Genomic DNA, 26375 nt, shown 5'->3' with positions numbered 1-26375 from the left:
CTTTTATTTCTTTTCTTGCCTCATTGTTCTGTCTTGGGCTACCAGTACTATGTTGAATAAGAGTGATGAGAGTGGACAACCTTATCTTGTTCTAGACCTGAAGTGAAATGCTTTCAACTTTTTCTCATTCAGTATGTTGACTATGGGGTTGTCATATATGGCTCTTATTATTTTGAGATATGTTCTATTTATGCCTAGTTTGTTGAGGGTTTGTTAAAATCATGAAGCGATGTTATGTTGCATTTAATCAAATACTTATTTTACATCTACTGAGATGATCAGAAAGTTTTTGTTCTTTGTTCTGTTTATATGGTGAATCGTGTTTATTAATTTGCATATGTTGAATCATCCTTTCCTCCTTGGAATAAAGCCCACGTGATTTTGATGGATTTTTTTTATGTTCTGTTGGATTCAGTTTGATAATATTTTGTTGAGGATATTTGCTTTTGCATTTGTCAGGAATATTGGCTTGTAGTTTCTTTTCTTGTGTCCTTATCTGATTTTTCATATCAGGCTGACACTGGATTTATAGAATGAGTTAGGGAGACATCCCTACTCCTTAATTTTTTGGAATAGTTTCAGCAAGATTGGTAGTAGCTCTTTGCATGTCTGGTAAACTTTGGCTGTGTATCTGTCTGGTCCTGGTCTTTTTTGTTGTTGTTGGGAGATTTTTTATTACTGATTTGATTTCATTACTAAGTATTCCAATAAACATATAAAATAAATCCTGAGCATCACTAATCATCAGAGAAATGCAAATTAAAACCACAATGAGATATTATATCAGTCAGGGTGGCTATTATTACAAAGTTAAAAAACAACATATGTTACTGTGGATACAGAGTAAAGAGAAGGCTTATACACTGTTGGAGGGAATGTAAATTAGTTCAACCTCTATGGAAAACAGTATGGCGATATCTCAAAGAAGTAAAAATAGAACTACCATTTGATTCAGCAATCCCACTACTGGGTATCTACCTAAAGAAAAATAATCCATTATATACAAAACAACCTGCACTCATATGTTCATCGCAGCACTATTCACAATAGCAAAGTCAAGGAACCAACCTAAGTGTTCACCAAGGGTTGGTGGACACTTATCACATTTTCTCTATACACATACCTACCACGTTTTCTTTATATTATATACATACACACACACACAGTGGAATACTGTTCAGCCATAAAAAAGAATAAAATCATATCTTTGCAGCAACCTAGATGGAGCTGGAGGCCATTATCCTAAGTAAACTAACTCAAAAGTGGAAAATCAAATATCACGTGTTCTCATTTAGAAGAGGGAGCTAAACAATGAGTGCACATGGACATAAAGGTGGAGATAATAGACACTGGGGGCTACAAAAGAAGGGAGCATGGGAGAAGGGTGAGGGTTGAAAAATGTTCAATATTTTGACAATGAGTACACTAGAAGCCCAATCTCAACCATTATGCACATAGTACCCATGTAACAAACAAGCACATGTATCCTCTGAATCTAAAATAAAAATGTAAAAAACAGTTTTATTTACAACAGTATCAAAAAGAAAAAATTTTGTAGTAAATTTATCAAAGGAGAAAACTTATACTCTGAAAACTATAAAACATTGTTGAAAGAAATTAAAGAAAATCTAAACTAATGGAAAAATATCCCGTGTTCACAGATCTAAAGACTTAACATTGTAATGATGGGAGTACTTTCCAAATTGATCTATAATCCCTCTCAGAATTGCAGCTGACTTCTTTGCAGAAATTCACAAGATGATTCTAAAAGTCACACTTATTACAAAGGACTTTTATGTTGTTTTAGTTGCAATCCTGATACAGAAAAATATAGTAGGAGAAATTACACTGCTGTATTTCAAAATTTACTGCAAAACAACAATATCAAAACATTATATTACTGGCATAAGAATAGAAATACAGACTAATGGAATAACTTTGAAAATTTACAGTTAAATCCATACATCTATGGTCAACTCATTTCCAATGAGGGTGTCAGGCCATTCATTGAGGGAAAGAAATGGTGGTGAAATAACTGGATATTTGCATGCAAAAGAATGAAGTGGGACCCTTACTTCATACCATATAAAGAAATTAACTTAAAATGGGTCAAAGACCTAAATTTAAGAGCTAAACTGTAAAACTCTTAGAAGAAAACATAGGGATAACATTTGCATGAACTCGGCTTTGGCAAAAAAAACTTACATATGACACTAAAAGGATGACCAACCAAAAAAATTAGATAAATTGGACTTCATAAAAATTAGGCCAGGTGTGTGGTGGCTCATGCCTGTAATCCCAGCACTTTGGGAGGCCGAGGAGGGCAGATCACTTGAATTTGGGAGTTCGAGACCAGCCTGGCCAATATGGTGAAACCTCGTCTCTACTAAAAATACAAAAAATTAGCTAGGCGTGGTGGTGGGCACCTGTAATCCCAGCTACTTGAAAGACTGAGGTGGGAGAATCACTTGAACCTGGGAGACAGAGGTTGCAGTGAGCCAAGATTGTACCACTAAACTCTAGCCTGGGCATGACACAGTGAGACTTCATCCAAAAAAAAAAAAAAATTAAAAGCTTTTATAATTCAAAGGACACTATTAAAAAAGTGAAAAGACAATCCAAAGAATAAGAAAATACTTTCAGATCATATATCTGATAAGGGACTTGTATCTAGAATATACAAAGAACTACAACTCAATATTGAAAAGACAAATAACACAATTAAAAATAGACAAAAGATCTGAATATATATTTCTCATATTCCTCTGCCACTTCACTCCCTTTAAGAAATCATTTCTTCCTCTATCAAGACAAGTTGCTCTTTCGAGTTCTTAAGTTTTCTTATAATCTGCCCATACTCCAACTCTTCATTATTGAACACAGCCTAGTCTTTGTAAATGCTATGTTTTTACAGCTAAACAAGTGAAAAATAGAAAATGGAGTTTGGGAAAAATGCCAGACAGGAGACAGGACTAACTTGCAACTCCCACTCAGACAGAGCAGTATGTAGAAATTCACATTGTGAACTTTTGCTCTAAGAACTACCACAAGAACATACCAGAAAAGCCAAGAGAATTCACAGACCCTTTGAAGTAGGTGGATTGCAATTGCAGGCTCCATGGGACAGCTGAGGAACTGTGAGTCCGCTTGCTTTCTCTGCTGCGAGGCTTGTATGTAGCCTGGGCCAAGTTCTCAGCCCTGCTTACTAGTTGCCTGGAAATAAACTTGGTGCTGTTGGGGGAGCACAGCGGGAGTGAGACCAGCCTTTTGGGGTATGGGCTGTGTGGGAGCTGGGTGAGGCCTGTGTCTGCTGGCTTTCCCCCCACTTCCCTGGCAACCTGTGTGATGCAGTAGCGGCAACCATTATCCTGCCAGGAACTTAACTCCACTGGCCTGGGAACCACACCCCAATCCCCCATAACAGCCGCAGCAAGGCCCACCCAGAGAGTCTGAGCTCAGACACACCTAGCCTTGCCCCATCCTGATGGTCTTTCTCTTCCCACCTTGGTAGCTGAAGACAAAGGACATAATCTCTTTGGAGCTCTATGGCCCTGCCTACCACCTGAGAAATCTGAATACTTATCCAAAGGTAATTCTAGGGCAAGGTTGTATTCTCCCTACATTACCACAGCTGTTGCATTCTTGGAAGTGCCACCTCTTGGCTAGAGGCCAACCAACACAACCAACACATGTAATAAAAATACAACCAATTCTCAGGAAGCCCCATCTTTAGGGGAAGAAGGAGAGCACCACATCAAGCAAGCTCCCCACGGGAAAAAAGAATCTGAACAGTAGCCCATGAGTCCCAGATCTTCCCTCTGTCATAGTCTATCCAAATGAGAAGGAACCAGAAAAATAATTCAGGCAATATGACAAAACAAGTTCTTTAACGCACCCAAGAGATCATACTAGCTCACCAGCAATAGATCCAAACCAAGAATAAATCCCTGAATTGCCAGAAAGAGAATTCAGAAGGTTGATTGTTAAGCTAATCAAGGAGGCACCAGAGAAAAGGTAAATCCAACTTAATGGAAAAAAAAAAATGATACAAGATATAAATGAAAAAATCTTCAGTGAAATACATAGCATAAATAAAAGGCAATCATAACTTCTGGAAATGAAGGACACATTTAGAGAAATGCAAAATGAACTGGAAAGTATCAGCAATAGAATCGAACAAGCAGAAGAAAGATTTTAAGAGCTCAAAGACAAGGCTTTCAAATTAACCCTATCTGACAAAGACAAAGAAAAAAAGAATTTTAAAAATGAACAAAGCCTCCAAGAAGTTTGGGATTATGTTAAACAACCAAACCTAAGAATAATTGGTGTTCCCAAGGAAGAAGAGAAATCTAAAAGTTTGGAAAACATATTGAAGGGAATAATCAAGAAAACTTCCCTGGCCTTGCTGGAGATCTAAACATCCAAATCCAAGAAGCTCAAAGAACACCTGGGAAATTCATCACAAAAAGATCATCACCTGGACACATAGTCATCAGGTTATCTAAAGTAAAGATGAAGGAAAGGACTTTAAGAACTGTAAGGCAAAAGCATCAGGTAACTTACAAACGGAAACCTATCAGATTAACAGCAGATTTCTCAGCAGAAACCCTACAAGCTAGAAGGGATTCAGGTTCTATCTTTAGCCTCCTTAAACAAAACAATTATCAGCCAAGAATTTTGAATCCAGTGAAACTAAGCTTCATAAATGAAGGAAAGATACAGTCTTTTCCAGACAAACAAATGCTGGGAGAATTCACCATTACCAAGCTAGTACAACAAGTACTGCTAAAAAAAAAAAGTTCTAAATCTCAAAACAAATCTTTGAAATACACAAAATAAAATCTCCTTAAAGCGTACATCTCACAGGATCTATGAAACAATAACACAATGAAAAAACCTAGATATTCAGGTGACAAATAGCATGGTGAATAGAATAGTACCTCAAATCTCAATAATAACATTGAATGTAAATGGCCTAAATGCTCCACTTAAAAGATACAGAATGGCTCTTTCCCTAAGTAGCCGGAGGTAATCTGTGAAAATGGTTCCCTATACACTTGACCGGGAGAACCCCACAAAATCATGCAAATCAAGAGGTTCCAATCTTTGTATTCACCTTAAGAACACTCGTGAAACTGCCCAGGCCATCAAGGGTATGCATATATGAAAAGCCACAAAATATCTGAAAGATGTCACTTTACAGAAACGGTGCATACCATTCCGACGTTACAATGGTGGAGTTGGCAGGTGTGCCCAGGACAAGCAGTGGGGCTAGACACAAGGTTGGTGGCCCAAAAAGAGTGCTGAATTTTTGCTGCACATGCTTAAAAATGCAGAGAGTAATGGTGAACTTAAGGGTTTAGATGTAGACTCTGGCCATTGAGCATATCCAAATGAATAAAGCATCTAAGATGTGCTGCCAGACCTACAGAGCTCATAGTCGGATTAACCCATACATGAGCTCTCCCTGCCACATTGAGATGAGCCTTACTGAAAAGGAACAGATTGTTCCTAAACCAGAAGAAGAAGTTGCCCAGAAGAAAAAGATATGCAAGAAGAAACTGATGAAACAAAAACTTACGGCATGGGAGTAAATTCAGCATTAAAATAAATGTAATTAAAAGGAAAAAGAAAAGACACAGAATGGCAGAATGGTTGAGAATTCAGCAAACAAATATCTGCTGTTTCCAAGAGACTCACCTGACACATAAGGATTCACATAAACTTAAGGTAAAGGGGTAGAAAAATATATTCCATGCAAATGGACACCAAAAGCAAGCAGGAGTAGCTATTCTTGTATCAGACAAAACAAACTTAAAAGCAACAGCAGTTAAAAAAGACAAAGAGGCACATTATATAATGATAAAAGGCCTAGTCCAACAGGAAAGTATCACAATCCCAAATATATATGCACCCAATACTGAAGCTCCCAAATTTATAAAAACAATTATTATTAGACCTAAGAGATGAGATAGAGAGCAATGCAATACTATTGGGGGACTTTTATCCACTGACATGGCGTTAAATGCCTACATCAAAAAGTCTGAAAGAGCACAAAAAGACAATCTAAGCTCATACCTCAAGGAACTAGAGAAACAAGAAAAAACCAAACCCAGCAAAAGTAAAGAAATAACAAAGAGCCTAGAAGAACTAAATGAAATTTAAACAACAACAACAAAAAAGACAATAGAGGGTAAATAAAACAAAAACTGATTCTTTGAAAAGATAAACAAAACTGATAGACCATTAGCAAGATTAACCAAGAAAAGAAGAGAGAAGATCCAAATAGCTCAATTAGAAATGAAACAGGAGATATGTCAACCGAAAGCACAGAAGTACAAAAGATAATTAATGGTTACTATGAACACCTTTATGTGCACAAACTAGAACACCTAGAGGAGATGGATAAATTCCTGGAAACATATAACCCTCCCAGATTAGACCAGAAATAAAGAGAGACTCTTAACAGACAAATAACAAGCAGTAAGATTGGAATGGTAATTTGAGTTACCAAACAAAAAAAATTCCAGAACCAGATGGATTCACAGATGAATTTTATCAGACATTCAAAGAAGAATTGGTACCAATCCTATTGACACTATTCCACAGATAGAGAAAGAAGGAATCCTCCCTAAATCATTCTATGAAGCCAGTATCACCTTAATACCAAAACCAGGAAAGAACATAACAGAAAAAGAAAAATACAGACCAAGATCCCTGATGAACATAGATACAAAAATCCTCAACAAAATACTAGCTAACTGAATCCAACATCAAATCAAAAAGAGAATCCACTATGATCAAGTTTGTTTCATTCCAGCGATGCAGGGATTGTTTAACATACTCAAGTCAATAAATGTGATACACCACATAAACATAAACAGAATCAAAAACAAAAATCACATGATCATCTCAATAGAGGTAGAAAAAGCATTTGACAAAATCCAGCATCCCTTTATGATTAAAACCCTCAGCAAAATCGGCATAGAAGGGACACACATTGAGGTAATAAAAGCCATCTATGACAAACCCACAGCCAACATTATACAGAAAAGAGAAAAATTGAAAGCATTCCCCCTGAGAACTAGAACAAGATAAGGATGCCCACTTTCACCACTTCTATTCAACATAGTACTGAAAGTCCTAGCCAGAGCAATCAGATAAGAACAAGAAATAAAGGGCATCCAAATTGGTAAAGACAAGGTCAAACTGTTGCTGTTTGCTGCTGATATGATCATATAAAGACTCATCCAAAAAGCTCCTAGAACTGGCAAATCAATTCAGCAGTTTCAGGATACAAAATTAATGTACACAAATCAATAGCTCTGCTATACACCAACAGTGACCAAGCTGAGAATCAAATCAAGAACTAAACACCTTTTACAATAGCTAAAAAATACTTAGGAATATACCTAAACAAGGACCTCTACAAAAAAAAAACTACAAAACGCTGCTTAAAAAAATCATAGACAACACAAACAAATGGAAACACATCCCATACTTATGGGTGGGTAGAATCATTATGGTGAAAATGACCATACTGCCAAAAGAAATCTGCAAATTCAATGCAATTCCCATCAAAATACCATCATCAGTCTTCACACATCTAGGAAAAACAATCCAAAATTCATATGGAACCAAAAAAAGAGCCCACATAGCCAAAGCAAGACTAAGCAAAAAGAACAGATTTGGAGGCATCACATTACCTGACTCCAAACTATACTATAAGGTCATAGTCACCAAAACAGCATGGTACTGGTATAAAAATAGGTATATAGACCAATGGAACAGAATAAAGAATTAGAAATCCACCCAAATACTTACAGTTAACTTATCTTCAACAAAGCAAACAAAAACATAAAGGGGGAAAGGTTACCCTATTTAACAATTGGTGCTGGGATAATTGACAAGCCACATGTAGAAGAATGAAACTGGATCCATATCTCTCATCTTATACAAAAATCAACTTAAGGTGGATTAAATACTTAAATCTAAGACCTGAAACCATAAAAGTTCTAGAAGATAACATTGTAAAAACCCTTCTAGACTTTGAGACAAAGACTTCATGATCAAGAACCCAAAAGCACATGTAACAAAAACAAAGATACATAGATGGGACTTGATTAAACTAAAATGCTTCTGCACAGCAAAAGGAACAATCAACAGAGTAAACAGACCACCCACAGAGTGGGAGAAAATCTTCACAATCTATATGTCTGACAAAAGATTAATATCCTGACTCTACAAGGAACTCAAACAAATCAGCAAGAAAAAAACAAACAATTCCATCAAAAAATGGGCTAAGGACATGACTAGACAGTTCTCAAAAAAAGGTATACACATGACCAACAAACATATGAAAAAATGCTCAACCTCACTAATGATCAGGTAAATGCATATCAAAATGACAATGTGATACCACCTTATTCCTGCAAGAATGGCCATAATCAAAAAATCAAAAAATAATAGAAGTTGGCATGGATATGGTGAAAAGGGAACACTTTTACATTGTTGGTGGGAATGTAAACTAGTACAACCACTATGGAAAATAGTGTGGGGATTCCTTAAAGAACTAAAAGTAGATATACCATTTGATCCAGCAATCCCACTCCTGGGTATCTACCCAGAGGAAAAGAAGTCATTATATGAAAAAGATATTTGAGCATGCATGTTTATAGCAGCACAATTTGCAATTGCAAAAATATGGAACCAGCCCAAATCCCCATCAATCAATGAGTGGATAAAGAAAATATGATCTATATATATATATATATAGATGCATCTATATATACATGCACACACACACACATATATATATACACACACACACTATATATACACACCCCATGGAATACTACTCAGCCATAAAAAGGAACGAAATAATGACTTCACAGCAACCCGGAATGAATTGGAGACCATTATTCTAAGTGAAGTAACTCAGGAATGGAAAGCCAAACATTGTATGTTTTCACTCATAAATGGGAGCTAAGCTATGAGGATGCAAAGGAATAAGAATGATATAATGGACTTTGAGGACTCAGGGGAAAGGATGGCAGAGGTGAGGGATAAAAGACTACACATTGGGTACAGTGTATGGTGCTCTGGTGATGGGTGCACCAAAATCTCATAAATCACCACTAGAGAACTTATTCATGTAACAAAAGACCACCTGTTCCCCAAAACCCTATTGAAACAAACATAAAATAAAATAAGCAAAAAACAGCATGCAGCATCTACCAATATGTAAAGGCCCTTAGATAGTTTATTTTCACAAGTCTTCTGAATAGATGGATGCCCTCTCTTGTCCTCATTAATTTTCTGAAGAGAAAGACAGTTTAAGCATCATTTTCTCCTCCACATAGAGATCTGGTCTTTTTCCTCTTCTAACCTCTTTTTTTAACTGGACTATGTACTATGTTATATTGTCCTCTAATTATTCATAGGCCTATATTATTATTGCCTCAAAAAGATTCATTTTCTGAAGGTAGGAATTACTCATTTACTTCTATTTTATGATCCACAGTGCTGTGTGCATCAAAAATTCAATGTCTTCCTTGACTAATATACTACTTTATTGGCTTTGATATTGCATAAGAAACGTCACAGAACTGTAAATGATGTTTAAAACAATAGTAAGAAAGAGAGAAACTCAAAATTAGAGGATTACTATAACATATCATAAATAAAATATATCTTACAACAGCCTAGAAGCAAGTCTCATTTAAAATATTATTTTTAAATTTCACAAATAACTAGAACTTTAATGTCCACCAGAATGCAGGTTTGAATGGAAAGGTTGATACTAGGTTCTAAGTTGGCTTTCCATTCCTTGGTCATAAAAGCTAACTGTACCACTCCTGAAAGCCACAGGTTATTTTGGCATTTCTTTGGATTTATAATACAAGCAGCACATTATTTCCAGTGTCTGGGCTGCCTGAAATAAGAAGTTCTACCTTGGCGTTGCAGGCAGTTAGTGACTAGATGAACCCTAGTCAGGCAAGAAGGCAGTTTTAGTCTTTCCACATGCCAAACCTAAAGCAAAGGTGGCTAGAAATGGACCTAGAGAGTCTCATAAAAACAGGAACTAACTTGAACCTCACTTAAATATAAACCAAACATCATCATGAGGTTTGAAATAATCTAAACCCCCATCTTTCTTTATTAGTTCTGTTTTTCTTTTTTGTTATTGCTGTTGTTTTTAATACCCTTCAAACTCTTCTGGGTTACAGTCTAAACTGGAAATGCCAGAATAACAACACAAATACTGCCATTATTTTCATGGCCTACCCAGAGTGGGAAACACTGGAAATATCAAGACACTATAATTAAAGTTCATCAAATTACAATTTCTGTAACAAAGAATACAAATAACGAATAACAATACAAATGTTACCATTATTTTCATGGCCTACCCAGAGTGGGAAGCACTGGAAATATCAAGACACCAAAATTAAAGTTCATCAAATTACAATTTCTGTAACAAAGAATACAAATAATAAGACAGTAGCCAGTGTGACTTTGACAGGGACTAAGTCTAATGCCCACTGATGGAATTTTTTTTCTTTTCGTTTTTTGTTTATTTTTTTTTTTGAGATGGAGTCTCACTCTGTCACCCAAGCTGGAGTGCAGTGGCACAATCTTGGCTCACTGCAACCTCTGCCTTCCGGGTTCAAACGATTCTCCTGCCTCAGCCTCCCAAGTAGCTGGGACTACAGGCACGAGCCACCACGCCTGGCTAATTTTTGTAATTTTAGTAAAGACAAAGGTTTTGCCATATTGGCCCAGGCTAGTCTCAAACTCCTCAACTCCAGTGATCCGCCCGCCTCGGCCTCCCAAAATGCTGGGATTACAGGTGTGAGCCACCATGCCCAGGGCTGGATTTTTTTTTTTTAAGTTCATGTATATAGAAATCTGGAAATGGAAAAGAAATGAAACTGCTTATTTGGGAATAACTGAAAAGCAAAGTTGTGAGCATATGTAGATGAAATCTACTCTAAGTCTTGGTATCCAATTTAACTATTAATATCATCACGGTTCCTGTTAAAAGTTTTTAATTAATGTTAGGTAGAAGTGGATGGCTAAACTTTATTTTTATTTCCTGCCTCTGTCCAATGTCTTGAAGCTGTATTATAAGAATAATTTTAAAAAGAAATAAGGATATGGGAAATCTACAACCAGAACAACTATCTCTGAATGATCTAGGCTGACTCTTACAAATTGTAACTGGAGGCAGATATTCAATTTGGTCAATAAACCAGCAGTGTATATTGAGCAACTACCATGTGATCAGCTTTGTACAGACTGCGGACCAAATGACTGAAATTTTTGGCTAACTGAACCAGGAAGAACAGCTTTAGGGGAAAAATGGTGGATTTTATTTTAGATGTGGTATGTGTTGAGATGTATTCAGCAGTTAGATATTCAGAGCCTGGGAAAAACTGGGAGCAAGACAGGGAGGTGTTAATTGAATTTATAAAGGTGAATGAAATGTACAAAGAGAAGATGATGACAGAACTACACATGACACTTATTAGATGGACTGGATGACACAGAAACCAGTGAGAGTCCAGGGCCAGTGACATGGGTGTGTGGCCTATGCAATCTCACACAGCGTCACTCTCAGAAGGGCTCCAAGCTCAGTGTAATGCTATTGCCACAGTCTTATAATTTTTTAAAAAATGTATCTTTGAACTGTGTTTTGTAAGCAAAGTTGGATGGGGCAATGGAGCACATGCATGAGGAGAAGCACTGTGTATGCCCACCATTCCTGGCCTTCCCACTCACATATGATGTCTCATGATCACAGAATTCCAGTGGACTCACAATGCATGGGAGTTCAGCAAGACTCAATATGAGTACCAGGTACGTGTTTCATCTTAGAGTAAGCATGTGCAGGGGAAGGCTGATAAGCCTTGAGAGGCTATGCTTTCTGTTCAAACCAGAACTTGTTGGTGTGAAAGAAATCAGTGATGTTCATATAAACCCCATCACATATTTTCTTACTTGTGTTAATTTCTTACTTGTGTTAGTCAAGCACTTATACTGAAAATGATGACATACAAGTAAACTGACCATAGAGAGTGTTGATAGAATGTGTGCATATCAGTAAGTGAAATAAAAAAATAGTAGAGTTTGTTTTGTGCAGTGATTCCACTGTTCAGGTAAGAATGAAATACATATATATGTATGAGCTATAAAAATAATAGCTGTATAATTTTGGTGAGTACACATATAAGTTAAATGCTTTTAAATTTGCATTTAAAATTGGCATTGTACAATATGAAGAAAAGTGGTAAAATTTATTCTAATAATTAAAAATTTTATTTTTTCTTTACTTAGAATTATGTTAAATAGCAAATAAAAAAATTCCATGACAAATCAAGAGAGAAAGTGCAAAAGAAACAGAATTATATTGAGTAACTTTAACAGTAATTTTTCTTGCTTTTCGAACAAGGGAACTCAAATTTTCATTTTGCTTTGGGCCCCACAAATTATGGAGCCAAGCCTGAGAGGATCAATAAATGGAAGGGGAACCAGGATAATATGAGTCACGAAAGTCACAGGATAAGTGTTTAAGAGAGAGTATTTTTGGTTATTTGTTTAAATGCAGTCCTGTTGCTGGGCTGGGGGTTAGCAGCAAGACTTTTCATGGCTGCCTTCCCAGCTGGCATAGAGCCAGGGCTCCAGGAACATGGCTCACCTCCTAATTCTGCCAGATGTCTGTTGAGAATAGACACTAAGCATGAAGGTTAAGTGGCTTCTGATAACATTTAAGAGAGTAGTGTGGGGAAAGTAGCTAGACTGTAGGCTAGATTCCAAAGGAGTAAGGAGTGAAAAAAGAATATTAATGCAGCAAGGATAAATTACATTCTCAGAGAGTGTGCTGGAAGTCTAGATGGATGAATGGATGGATAGAGGAACTGGCTTGTGTACCTTGTTTTCTACTCTCTGTACATTGGGCACTACACTATGAAATGAGAAAATGGGAGATTTTTATGGCATAATAAAAGTGAGAACAACACTGAAAATATTATGTAAATCACTTTATGCATAACACTTTATCACTTGTAGGGTCAACAGCACACTTGGGTTATAAGTTTAAATTGGATTCTTTAATCCTTCTTTTCCTTTTGGATTTTTTTCTCTCACCGTTAAAGAGAAATGTTGCTGACTATGTCTATGAGCATGTGCTAGGGTTGCACCAGACAGTAAGCCATATTTGGTGTGTTTTTTTTTTCCAGTTATAGTTGTGGCATACAGTATACTAAACATTCAAACTCTTTCCCCAAGATCAAATTGTGTCCCATGATACGCATCTGGCTGATGTTGCTGAGAGATGGAAATTCAATCTGCGTCTTTGAAAGATATTCCTCTCAACATGAAGCCAACTGACCCACATGGAACTCGACTCTACAACTTCTGCTTCATTAGCAGCTAATGAGTAGAGCTCAGTGCCAAACAACAGGAAAATTCCTGCTTTTATTATTCCAGGTTCAAGGCTATGGCATTGGTCTAAAGAGTAAAATTGGCCTGCAGAAAATTGCAACACACGCCACACTAATAAAAACACAAACTGCATATACTGTAAGACATCTTTGAGTGATTATACCTGAAAGACTAATATCAGTTGTACTGAGATCATTTGCTTTCCAACTATTTCCAAATGTGTTATATTATAGCCTCCTATTCAGGACTAATTCCTGGGCCCAACTGTTGCAGGAAGTCAGGGACCCCAAATGGAGGGACCGGCTGGAGCCACAGCAGAGGAACATAAATTGTGAAGATTCATGGACATTTATCAGTTCTCAAATAATATTTTTATAATTTCTTACGTCTGTCTTTACTTTAATCTCTTAATCCTGTTATCTTCATAAGCTGAGGATGTATGTCACCTCAGGACCACTGTGATAATTGTGTTAACTGTACAAATTGATTGTAAAACGTGTATTTGAACAATATGAAATCAGTGCACTTTGAAAAAGAATAACAGCAATTTTTAGGGAACAAGGGAAGACAACCATTAGGTCTGACTGTCTGAGGGGTCGGGCAAAAAGAGCCATATTTTTCTTCTTGCAGAGAGCCTATAAACGGACATGCAAGTAGGAGAGATATCACTAAATTCTTTCCTAGCAAGGAATATTAATATTAATACCCTGGGAAAGGAATGCATTCCTGGGGGGAGATCCTCTGGGAATATCTGTCTTATGCAGTTGAGATAAGGACTGAGATACACCCTGGTCTCCTGCAGTACCCTCAGGCTTACTAGGGTGGGGAAAAACTGCCCTGGTAAATTTGTGGTCAGACCGGTTCTCTGCTCTCAAACCCTGTTTTCTGTTGTTTAAGATGTTTATCAAGACAATACATGCACCACTGAACATAGACCCTTATCAGTAGTTCTGCTGTTGCCCTTTGCCTTGTGATCTTTGTTGGACCCTTATCAGTAGTTCTGCTTTTGCCTTTTGTCCTGTTCCCTCAGAAGCATGTGATCTTTGTTAGACCCTTATTAGTAGGTCTGCTTTTCGCCCTTTGAAGCATGTGATCTTCATACCTACTCCCTGTTCTTATACCCCCTCCCCTTTTGAAACCCTTAATAAAAACTTACTGGTTTTGAGGCTCAGGCAGGCATCACGGGTGTACTGATATGTGATGTCACCCCCAGTAGCCCAGCTGTAAAATTCTTCTCTTTATACTGTCTCTCTTTATTTCTCAGCTGGCCAACACTTACGGAAAATATAAAGAACCTCCGTTGAAATATTGGGGGTGGGTTCCCCCAGTACCCAACTTTGCTTTCAACAGGTTCACTGATTGTATGGGGAAAGCCAAAGTAGGAGCAAATCTGTGTTTCTATGAATTGCCAACCTCTGTTCCTGTTATCATGAGTCTGTTTTTACAGTCTGAACAAGTTTTTATTTTAATCTCAACTGAAAGCCACTGAGTTTAAGGCTCCTGATAAATGAGTAGTTTTACTCTTTGGTGTCAGTGTCTACAACAAAGAGGCTTGAAGAAAAAAGTGAGAGTCTACTTATCTCTGAAATAGACTAATGAATACGTTTTACTTATGGAGTAATACTTGTCTCAAAATTACTTTGAAACATCAGAAAGTAGGGCTGTCCTCTCACCAGTACTTTATGGCTCATGACCTCCCTGCCTGCATCAAGACACAAATAGACCTGGATCTCCTCCCTCTCCCTCCCAGCCAAATGCCCTCTTCAGAGTCAATAGCAATGCCTGATTGAATGATTTATGCCTCCCTGCAGGCCTCTTGGCTGCCAGTAACTCACTTCAGAGTTTTGGTCATTTGTGGTGTGTCTTGAGGATGCTCACTAGCTGTTCTCTTCCTCAGTTGGTTCTATTCATTTCTGGTTTGGGGTAATTGCATGTTTGAGTTCACAGTAAAAATAAAAATATGTAAGTGATACACACTGTAAATCTTATTGCACATGATTCATACACACATGAATTTAAAAAGAAAAAAAACAGGCAGGATATCACTGTAGGAGTATTGTTAGTTATTTCAAACTTTATAAAGAAGAAAGTGTTGTGTGTTTGTTGGAAGTATTTGTGAATTGTTAGCAACTTTTACCCCACTGCCTTGCATATCTGCAAATCAATGGAGTAAATAACAGTGATTTGGTTCTCCTTAGAAGTAGCCCGGGGTTCACTGCAATGCCATTAAGACTATAAGTAAGCATGGTGTTATACAAATGTCAGTCATCTACAAGCCACCTATATAATTTTTGCCATATTAACATATTCTTTGTACTCATAATCTCAACATTTTTATGTAGACCTCCTCAGACTTTTAGTGAGTTAAGTCTATTTTAAAAGAAAACTGTAAAACACTGCTGTACTCCTTGTGCTTCACTGGATTGCATATTCTGGGTAGCATGGACATTTCTTTTGTAATCTCCTTGGCCCACTGCCCTGTGCTATGCTCATATATTATGACAATAAAGTATGTATGACAGTGTTCATAGATTGAGATCATCTTTTCTAACTTCAATGAGCTTAGTACATGAGTAATTTTCTATACAAAAGCATAGAAAATTCAGAATGTTAATTTTCTTGTGTGATAGAAAAGGAATGAGAAAAAAGTTGCACCCAAAGACTCATAGGATTTCAGACTTTGACATTCTGATGATCTTTTATTTGAAAAGACAAGAAAATGATATTTTCTAAAGATAAGCTCTTGAAAAAACAGTTTCTTGTAACCAAAAACATATTAACCCTTGGAATTGTATGGTAATCTCGGTCGTTTCAGAAATGCCAGTGCCAATATGCTCAATCAAATTCTCATCAATGAAAAGAATAGGGACGTTGAAAAGGTAGAATAGCAGCAGAAATAAAAGTGACCTTTTGGAAATTACTTTTGCTTTCATTGTTTGTGTTCAGATTTGAAGAGTATTCACTATTTGTTTTGCTAAAAATCTTCCAAGTGTCATTAAACTGAGAACTTGGGGCATCTTGTCTGACTTTAGGTAGAGAATAATTACGATTTGCACCCTACAAATGTGGGTAAGCTTGCACTGAAATAAACCATCCAAATCCATGATGAACATCAAAATTGTAGACATAAGGAGAAGAGTGGAAAATTGTAGTATGACAAAATAGCTACATTTAATTATGTAAAATTACATAGAATTTTAGTCTTCTTTAGAGGTGCTTTATTTAAACTTACATCTAAAGGCACGTCTTTGGTTAATGCAACTTTCATTTCAAGTCCAGGAGTTGACAGAACATTTATTAAATTTAAAATTCAAGCAGATTGTAATGCTTGCAATTTTGAAAGTTATAGGGCCACTTTTCTGAGAAAAAATATTATTTAAAACTGTGAGGTCCACTTGATCCCCTTTGTTCACATCAAATCTCTCATGTGCCCCTACCTATGAATTTTTTTCTGCTCTTTTGCAGAGAATAAATCTCATCTTAGGTAACAGAGTGAGTCTACTCAAGACTTTCTCTTCCAGCCAGGCAGCATTCTAAGAAATGGTGTCCCTCTATACATGGCCTTTGCGGATCCTATGACCATTCTTGGTTGCCCTTATCTATGAGTCACCCCAGAGAAGCTACAAGAGTGACCCAGCACTATTCTCACAAGAAAAGACACTCTGGGTGGCTTGCTGTCTGGTTAGCCGGAGGACTGAAAAATCAGTGCTATCAACTTCTGACTACACTGAGCAGCTCATTAAGCATCATTATGCCCATTATTTCCCCTGTCTCCTACAGTCCCTTTCTGAAGAAAGCATTGGTGTACACTCTAAAACAAGTTCTACTATCCCGGCTATAGGATATTCATTGAACCAGGAACTTGGGGCTCAACAGTGTCGCTTTGAGTCAAAATGTGATCAGAGAAGAGAAAACCAAAGATACCATGAAAATAAGATCAAGTTGACCATCACAGAGAAGAAACAAGCAGCCGCTTTCCCAGGGCTGCCTCAGAGCCCAGACAGGCTTTCAGTTCTAGTCCATGTTTGTCCTTACAAGTAATCATTACTTCTTCCTTTCTCTAAAGCTCAGGTCAGAGTCTCATTTTGAAGCAACTCAGAGAAAGCCTTTGAGTTGGTATACACAGATGGTATATCTAAATAATAATACAATAAATAAATATAATGCTTTAATTATACAACTCCCAGGACCACTCTTTCTACATAAAATGTGGACTTTACTCTCTGGAGCAACTCTCTAGCTCTCTCCCATGCATGTTCTTTCTCTCAGAATCTGCCTCCTCTCCTATTCTCATTTCAAGCCACAAAATGTGTCCTCTGTGTGCAAAACAGCATTTAGAGATCACAAAGATGGAAACGTGACAATCCCTCTTTCATGTGCGGCTTCCAAGCCTTGGTGTAACAGAGGCTCCATTTTTCCAAACTCTGCTTGCAACTGCTTTGTTAGCTACCAGTGTCAGAATGACCACTTGAAGAATTTTGCTGAAGCAGAGGAAAAGCACTAGTTTTAGAGGGGGTGAGTGCTCCTATTTGATCATAGTAAGAGCAGCGTCAGACAGGACAGTCTAAAAAGGACTCACCATTCCCAGCCCCAGGGGGCTTTCCTGCTACACTAAAGGAGAACACATCCATCCACATTTCACCTTAACCTTCCTCTACTAAGTTCTGGATAAAATACCTTACTTATGAATAAATAATAACAACAATCATAACTCCTTTAGAGAGAGGGACCTGTCAAATGTACTCTACTAGAGATGCCATCTTTTCCCAGCCCTCCACATGCAGTGCACCTGCACACTCTGTCCCAATGGAAGAGCAGGAGTAGACACCTGACCCAAGCTGGGCCAATTATTCTCCCTCCTGGGAACTTCAAATTAGAATGAACAGATATTGAGTTTGTTAATTATGTGACGCCAAGCTGGAAAGCCAGCAGGAAGAGGCTACCATTTTAAAGCAGCCCAGCACAAGGTGATGAGTAAATTAAGCAGCAGTCAGCAGAGAGAAAAGAATGAAGCTGGCATGCAGCATAGAGAGATACCGGGAGGCCCCTGGAAGACATGAAGGGAGAAATAAAGGTGGGGAAATAAAATGAAAAGCTATATAACTTTCTAATTTTTTTCTTTTTTTTTTTTTGAGATGGAGTCTTGCTCTGTCACCCAGGCTGGAGTGCAGTGGTGGATTTCAGCTCACTGCAACCTCCGCCTCCCTGGTTAAAGCGATTCTCCTGCCTCAGCCTCCTGAGTAGCTGGGATTACAGGCATGTACCACCACACCTGGCAAATTTTTGTATTTTTAGTAGAGACGGGTTTCACCATATTGGCCAGGCTGGTCTCGAACTCCTGACCTCAAGTAAGTCGCCCACCGCAGCCTCCCAAAGTGCTGGGATTACAGGCTTGAGCCACTGTACCTGGCCAATAATTCTTATAAGTCCTAGAGTTCTTGCTGAAATTAGATTCCTTAAATAAATTTCAACTTGCTTAAACCAACGAGTAGATTTGGGGTCCTCACAATGAAATATACATGTACCAGTCGATTTCTTCTAATAAAAAAATGGCATCACTAAGTAGCAATCTGTGAACATGAGGCTCTTAGTTTTAGTCATAGCTGACATTAAAGAGATTACATTCGGAGATCACTTTATACTTATCACTTATTTTCTTCCATCTAAATTATTATACTTACAACAGGAGTACCACAAATTCCATTATTCATTGAGCTACTTTTGTGCATGGTGATGAATAAGTCAGGATTCCTTCCTATTGGGGGCTGGGAATCAATGATGTCAACGAATAATGACAATGATGTGTGAAAAGTCTGTCACAGAGGCATAGGCTGATGTTCTACGGCTTTGGAGACAATACCTTATTTGATTTTTCACCTACTTCAAAGACAGTTACAAGAATCTACACTTGGCAAAAACAGTCACACAAGACAGGTAACCATTAGTTTAGTTTCAGTAATTTGTACTTGAAGCCTGAGGAAATAAAGTATTGTTCACTTGGCACATAATTGGCATTTAATAGATGTGAGCCTCCTCCCCAATGTCTTGTCATCCCTAACCACCTCCAATCACCATTTTAACAGTTAAAAATCAGGCATAAGAAAAGATTAGGCAATTTGTCAACTCGCCTGAGAACACAACTTAATTTAGAGCTGACAACTGAACAACATTCTTTTCACTCTGAGGTAAAATTTCCCAGCAAGATGTCAGAAGAAATATACAGTCTTCTATTTAAACACGTGTGTTGGCCAGGCGCAGTGGCTCACACCTGTAATCCCAGCACTTCGGAGGCCAACGTGGGCGGATCACAAGGTCAGGAGTTTGAGACCAGCCTGACCAACATGGTGAAACCCTCTCTACTAAAAATACAAAAATTAGCCAGGCGTGGTGGCACGCGCCTGTAATCCCAGCTACTCAGGAGGCTGAGGCAAGAGAATCGCTTGAACCAGGGAGGCAGAGGTTGCAGTGAGCCCAGATAGCGCCACTGCACTCCAGCCTTGGCGACGGAGGGAGACTCCATCTCAAAAAACAAACAAACAACAACAATAAAAAACAAGCGTATTAAGCCACAAACTGGCTTATCTCTTCTCCCTCCTGAGGTGGCATTAAAATGATAATAAAAGCTTTTTTAAAAGTATAAACCCTAGTGACAAAGAAAACAGGAGGACACAAACACAACATCAGAAGAATGATAGAAATGAGTTTCCAAGGAAGAAAGTCCCAGTTCACCACGGGAAGGGTGGTGCAGGGGAGGGCCAGCCAATGGGGAGAGTTGACTGGCTGTGCCAAGGCCTTTAGAGGTTTTTGGTGTGGCACACAGTAGGTGGAGGCAAGGGAAGAGAGCCCGAGGATTCCCTTCCTGCCCTCCTATGAGGAGAACAAGGTCTCTACCTGCCCAGTGAGGGACCAGTGCTCTGCCTCCGGAGAGGCTGAGAGGGAGAGGCTTTGGGAGCAGGAAACCAGGTTCAGAGCAAGAGCGGAACGATGCGCAAGGAACAAAACATGGGAACTAATGTCACGTGCAGGCCTCAGACCCACGAAGAACTTAGTGAACTGGGCTGCTGCCCGTTAGGGGAGAGATTCGAACTATTTTTTGTGTGAAAAAGCCCCAGAGTAAATCCTCTCAAGTACACTCTAACAATGTTGGGGCCCTCTCACAGTGATTGATTTGCTGCCTAATTATTCAGAAATGAAGGCCACTGCTTGTCATGCCACACATCCACAGGTCTCCTAGGCAGCTCTTTTAAAAAATCAATTTATTTTATGATAGTCACATAAAATTTACTATTTTAAAGTGAAGGATTCAGTGACATTTAGTAAACTTGTAATGTTTTGCAGCCACCACCTCTATTTAGTCCCCATCGCTACAAAGTAAAACTCTGTTCTTATTAAGCACTTTCTCTCCATTCTCCCCTTCCCATGATCCCTGGAAATCACCAATCTCCATTCTGTTTTCATGAATGTATCTATTCTAGATATTTCATATGAAAGGAATCATACAATATGTGACCTTTTGCGTTGACTTCTCTCAATTGGCATAATGTTTTGGAGGTTTATCCACGTTACCACATGTATCAGTACTTCATTCATTTTTATGATAGAATAATATTCCACTGTGTGAATACACTACAATCCAGATCGGCTTTTGATGCCTCAGTCGAATAAAAACAATCGACAATCACCATACATAAGGCAAAAGAGAGAAACCAAAATAAACAGAAAAATGAAAACTGGAGAAAACAATATAAATCAGAGAATACAGTAAAACTTTTAAAAAAGTAACAACTCATATCCTGAAAGATTAAAAAATGCACACCCATATGTGTATCTATTTGTGTATATATGTGTATATTTACTATATACACATATCTACAGATATATGGCATCCTTAAAATAATAAGAGGATGCTGTGAGAAAAACAAAGGTTAAAAAGAAATAGTTGGCCAACATAAAAATAATACATAGAAGGTTAGGAAGATAAGGAAATATCCCAAAAAAGTCTGATCAAGAGAAATTTTGAGAGAAAAAAAAATGACATATACAATTGTGAGAAGAAAGTTAAGCAATGGCCTATTTTGAAAAACAAATGTTTCTTAGTCTAAAATTCTACACTCAGTCAAACTATTAGTCAAGGGTTAGAGTAAGGACATTTTCTGACATGAATGGTCTCAGAAAATTAGCTTCTCATGAATACTTTCTAAGGAATCTATTTGTGTGCTCCAACAAAGTGCAAGAAGAAAAAAGCATGGATACAGGACACAGGAGATGTAAGTTGGCAAACAGGATGAAAGAGCTCCAGCTCAACAACAGCTGGGTCACAGGCTGAGACATGACCAGTCCAGGATTGCGCAGAAAACTGAAGACTTTCAGAGCATCGTTGCAAATAAAGTACAGCGTATGGACACAGCCATAAATTTCCATCAGCAGAGTACACAGCCATCCAAACTCCAGGCCTGCCCAGGAAAACGTAGCACAATTAAAAATTATCTGCACTTTTCAGCAGCTTCAAGGTCGAAGTTTTGTATGTAGTTAAACAGATATTTACCTGTCTCCTATGATATGGAGAAGCTGGGTGCTGTGTACTGGTTATTCTCCATTTGCCCCTCCAAATTCATTCTCCACCCTTCTTTGCCTTCTCTATGTCAAGAGAGGCTGACTCCTAGGGACTGCATCAGCAGGCTCCCTTGGCCTCCATCTTGCAATTGGGTTTAGCCAGTGGGAAGAACTGGCAGGCAATCAGAAGGCAGGAGGAGAGACTAGGATATACTCCCCTCTCCATTCTGTTTCAACAGCTGTGCTTTTTCCTTTATGGCTGCATCTCTTATCTGGCAGCTCCTCTCCCATGGCTGTAGCTCTCACTAGGTTCCAGGACAATTCCCTCCTCCTTGCTCCTTCAGGCAAGGGAATGGTAATGACTTCCCACAGTTGCTAGTTCCTGGGTGCCTCACCCTTCCTTCCCAGTTCCCTTAATCCTCCCATACCTTTGCAAAGAGTCCCATTATTAAACTGTATTCAATGACAAACCTTTGAATATGACATCTTTTTTTCTGCTATGACCCTAAATAATAAACTTTTTAAAGCTTAATTTAAAAAGTCAAACTTTAAAAGGGCACTAGTATATTATTGTAGGTGAATTATTTGTTTTTAATCTTCCCTTCTGAGTTTAACAAATCGTGTGGGGGGGGGCGGGGGTGGGGGAGAGAGAGAGAGAGGGAAAAGGACAGGAAGAGGCAGAGGCAGAAGGAGTCGGGGGTGACAGAGAGACAGAGAAAGTTTGAGATGAAGAAAAAATACCATATTTTATTGATTCCAGGTTCTTGCAGTAATCAGACAGATAAAAGATCCTTTAATACTGGTGCTCAGACAGTGTTTTACAAAACAGAAAGATTATGCAATACTTAATATTTGGTAACAATTTTTAGCACATAGTAAATATTTTATTACTTTGTGTAATAAACATTCTGAAAAATAAATTCTTTCATTATGATATAACTTATGATCCTCACCCTAACATGGCTGTGTTCTCTAATTACTCCTTTGTAAGTAAAATCATAAGTAATAATAGTTGTAATCACAAGTAATACTAGTTTTAATCATAATACACATATAATTTTGAATCCTGATTTTTCTACTTAAAAGTATGTAATGAACATGTTACTATCTTGCTACATAATTTTCATAATCATCATTTGAAAACTGTACATTGTACCTGATCATATGGATATACCATAAATCACAAACCACAGCTATACCATATTATCCTAGGCAATGTTCCTATAATCTATTTGAACACTTTTATTGTTCAGAAAATAACATCAAATAAATCTGATGGACATGAGTTCTTTCCTTAGAAGAGTAAGCCAAGCTGGGACTTAAAGTGTGTTTGCTCTAGAATCTAGAGTGGCCTGTAGGATTGACAGGCAAGTTGGCCAATGGTGTATGTGTACTGAGAAACAAAGCAGCCCCTTCGAGAAGCCCATTCTCTGGGAAAAGTGAGCTTGGGACTCAGATAATGCTTGAGTCCTGAAGAGGGACAAAGGTTCTAAGTACAACAATCGGTCAGTTAATTCACTTGTCTGATGAACAGCTGTGAGGCCTGTTTCACCAAATATTGATGAGATGTTGTGATCACCAGTCACACTAATTTGGGATCCCTGTATCTCAACAAGAGGAGAAGGATTTTTCTACCTCCAGAGAGAATAAGAGCACTGTCACCACTCCAACAACCCAAAGAAGTATAGCTTCAATAGTGAGAGTCAGCTGCAGGCGGCACCTGTGGCAGTAGCAGCCCTTAGGTGCCTTCCATAGCTACTGGCAGCAGATATTTCTGCTGGGAGATGGAGCCAGAGCCAGAGAGAACCATGTACTCCACGTGGTTGTGCAAATTCCTTGTGTTTGAAAGCAACCCCTCACGCAATTACCCAAAATAATTAGGGAAACCCTTGTGGGTTGTCTAGCCTTTGGGACAGATTTTTTTTAAAAAATACTATTTGTTACTGTTAACATAGGGTCTAAATTGCCCTCTGGGTTAGGGAAAACTAGGAAAAAATGAATTGAACTTTATAATTTTTATGCTAGGAGGGAGGGTACATAGACATTTACTATACTGTTCTCTGAAATATTTCGCTTAAAAGATAAATCACGGTGCAAGTAAACATGCTTTAATAGAAGGAGTGTAAATATGGCAAATTTACCAAAGTATTTTCTTCCTTTTTTTTTTTTTTTTTTTTTTTGAGACAGAGTCTCGCTCTGTTGCCCAGGCTGGAGTGCAGTGGCACGATCTCGGCTCACTGCAACCTCTGCCTCCCGGGTTCAAGCGATTCTCCCACCTCAGCTTCACAAGTAGCTGGGATTACAGGGGTGTACCACCATGCCCAGTTAATTTTTGTGTTTTTAGTACAGATGGGGTTTCACCATGTTGGCCAGGCTAGTCTCGAACTCCCGACCTCAGGTGATCTGCCTACCTAATTGTAGATGACACAAACAAATGGAAAAACATCCCATGAATTGGAATAACTAATATCATTAACATAACCATACTGCTCAAAGCAATCTACAGATTCAATGAAATCCCTATCAAGATACCAACATCATTTTTCACGGAATTAGAAAAAACAATTCTAAAACTCATATGGAACAAAACAAGAGTCCAAATAACCAAAGCAGTCCTAAGCAAAAGAACAAAGCTGGAGGCATCACATTGCTTGATTTCAAATTATACTATAAGGCTATAGTAATCAAAACAGCACAGTACTGGTATAAAACCAGACACATAGATTAATGGAACAGAATAGATAACACAGACATAAGATCACATATTTACAGCTAACTGATCTTTGACAAAGCCAATAAAAACATACACAAAGGACACCCTTTTCCATAAATGGTGCTGAGAAAATAGATTCACTATATGCAAAAGAATGGAACTGAACTCCTATCACTGTATACAAAAATCAACTCAAGATGAATTAAAAACGTAAAAGTAAAATCTGAAACTATAAAAATACTAGAAGAAAACCCAGGGAAAACCCTTCTGCACATTGGTCTAGGCAAATTATTTATGACTAAGACCTCAAAAGTGTAAGCAATAACAACAAAAAAATAGGGCCAGGCATGGTGGCTCACACCTGTAATCCTAGCACTTTGGGAGGCCAAGGCGGGTGGACTGCCTGAGCTCAGGAGTTCAAGACCAGCCTGGGCAACACAGTGAAACCCCGTCTCTACTAAAATACAAAAAAAAATTAGCTGGGCATGATGGCATGTGCCTGTAATCCCAGTTACTTGGGAGGCTGAGGCGGGAGAATTGTTTGAACCCGTGAGGCAGAGGTTGTAGTAAGCCGAGATCACCCCATTGCACTCCAGCCTGGGTGACAGAGTGAGACTCTGTATAAAAAAATAAATAAATAAAGACAAATGGGATATAATTAAACTAAATTAAACTAAAAAACTTCTGCACAGTATAATAGATGATCAATAGGGTGAATAGAAAACCTGCATAATGAGAGAACATTTTTGCAAACTATTCATCCAACAGGAGACTCATATCCAGAATCTACAAGAAACTCAATTCAACAAATACAAAAAATAATCTCATTAAAAATGGGCAAAAAATATGAATATACATTTCTCAAAAGAAGACATACAAATTTCCTACAGGTGTATGAAAATTCTCAACATCACTAATCATCACAGAAATGCAAATTAAAATGAGACGTCATCATACCTTAGTCAGAATGGCTACTATTATTTTACTTTTTTTTTTTTTTTGAGACTGAGTCTCACTCTGTCGCCCAGGCTGGAGTGCAGTGGCGTGATCTCAGCTCACTGCAACCTCTGCCTCCCGGGTTCAAGTGATTCTCCTGCCTCAGCCTCCCAAGTTGCTGGGACTACAGGCACGTGTCACCACACCCAGCTAATTTTTGTATTTTTAGTAGAGATGGGGTTTCACCATGTTGGCCAGGATGGTCTTGATCTCTTGACCTTGTGATCCACCCACCTCAGCCTCCCAAAGTGCTGAGATTACAGGCGTGAGCCACTGTGCCTGGCCACAGAATAGCTATTATTAAAAGACAAAAAAATAACACATTTTAGTGAGAATGAAGAGAAAAAAGAATCCTATACACGTTGATGGGAATATAAATTAGTACAGTCTCTAAGGAAAACATGGAAATTTCTCAAAGAATTAAAAATACAACTATCATTCAATCCAGTGATCACACTACTGGATATCTATGCAAATGAAAAGAAATCAGTGTATCAAAAAGATACCTGCACTCATGTGTTTATCATAGCACTATATAGAGTCAACCAACGAATGATTGGATAAAGAAAAGATGGTGATTATATACACAATGAAATACTATTTAGTGATTAAAAAGAGTAAAATCAGATTTTTTTCAGGAACATAGATGGAACTGGAGGTCATTATC

The 26375-nt window shown here is 38.0% G+C and overlaps 1 protein-coding gene and 1 pseudogene across 7 annotated transcripts in view; one reads left to right on the top strand and one right to left on the bottom strand.

The window, feature by feature from the left end:
* The window catches only part of BCKDHB (branched chain keto acid dehydrogenase E1 subunit beta), a 377315-nt gene that overhangs the window by 97332 nt on the left and 253608 nt on the right, over positions 1-26375 (bottom strand). The window lies entirely within an intron of this gene.
* Positions 5042-6671, top strand: LOC101133166 (large ribosomal subunit protein uL22-like; annotated as a pseudogene).

The sequence above is a fragment of the Gorilla gorilla genome, chromosome 5 (genome assembly GCF_029281585.2).
Source record: "Gorilla gorilla gorilla isolate KB3781 chromosome 5, NHGRI_mGorGor1-v2.1_pri, whole genome shotgun sequence".
Taxonomy (NCBI): Eukaryota; Metazoa; Chordata; class Mammalia; order Primates; family Hominidae; genus Gorilla; species Gorilla gorilla.
This window is presented reverse-complemented; position numbering and strand designations above follow the sequence as displayed.